Below are 1,025 nucleotides of genomic sequence, written 5' to 3'. Positions count from 1 at the left end.
AAAGAGAGAAAGGGGGAGAGAGACACAGAGAGAGAGAGAAGAAAAATAGCCTATACACTCAACTGCAAAGCTATTATTATTATAAAAGCAAAAAAATTTCAAAGATTTCCCAATTTTTCTTATTATCCTTATTTATTAGAGTTTTGTGGGTCAAAGAAAAGTAGACAAAAAAAGTAAAAATTACAAGCTAGACAAATTACACACAACTTTACAGCTGAATCTTAAAACGTGTCATCTCCTAATGGGCTGAGAGAGAATGAAGTTAATGGCGTCTTGGGCGAGATAGCAACAAATTTAGCAAGTTTCTATGAGTATGCAAGAGCCGTGTACAAGGTTAAGTTGTGGCCACAACTGTGTATGAGATCCTCGGCCAGCCTTTGAGAAGAAAGAAAAGTGAAATGTGGCGAGAATGGAGAGAGCTTTAGGCCAGAAAATAGTAATTGAATGATGTGAGGAATTATTTGAATAGGCACTTCCCTATGCCTAAGCTGGGCAAGCTTAAATGTTATAGAAATTGAGATAGCGATGAGTGGCGATTTGACGATGAATCATCAATTCGCCTCATGAAAGTGGGTTATATAGTAGGCTCAGGCAAGCAAAGCCTGTTGATCTGTATGAGCAAGTTCTTCAGAGGAATCCCTCTTCGTTGAAATTACCAAAAAAATAGGACAACTATGTTTAGCTTATTTATTGCATGAGAGAAAAATAATTTGACAGCGTACGAGGTAATGACACAAAATTCAAGATGAGTGAGAGCAACAAATCTTGCAAGAAAATGATATAAATGTATATAAAAACATATTAATTAGATTAAACTAAAATTAATTTGAGATATGTGTATATATTTATTTATTTATTTGTTCATATAAAAAAATAATGAAATAATCTAAATCTATCACTAAGCAACCTCTCTCCTCTCTCAATCCGCTCCCTTGTGCAGAAATGCTCAACTCAGTCTCACTTCTTCCTCTCAATCCTGTGCAATGTTAGCAACTAATTGAGCTTCCTCACCTCTACTCTCTTGA

Source organism: Dendrobium catenatum, unplaced genomic scaffold, assembly GCF_001605985.2.
Source record: "Dendrobium catenatum unplaced genomic scaffold, ASM160598v2 fragScaff_scaffold_1582, whole genome shotgun sequence".
NCBI classification, from domain to species: Eukaryota; Viridiplantae; Streptophyta; class Magnoliopsida; order Asparagales; family Orchidaceae; genus Dendrobium; species Dendrobium catenatum.
The sequence above is the reverse complement of the archived record's forward strand: the minus strand, read 5'-3'. Positions refer to the sequence as shown.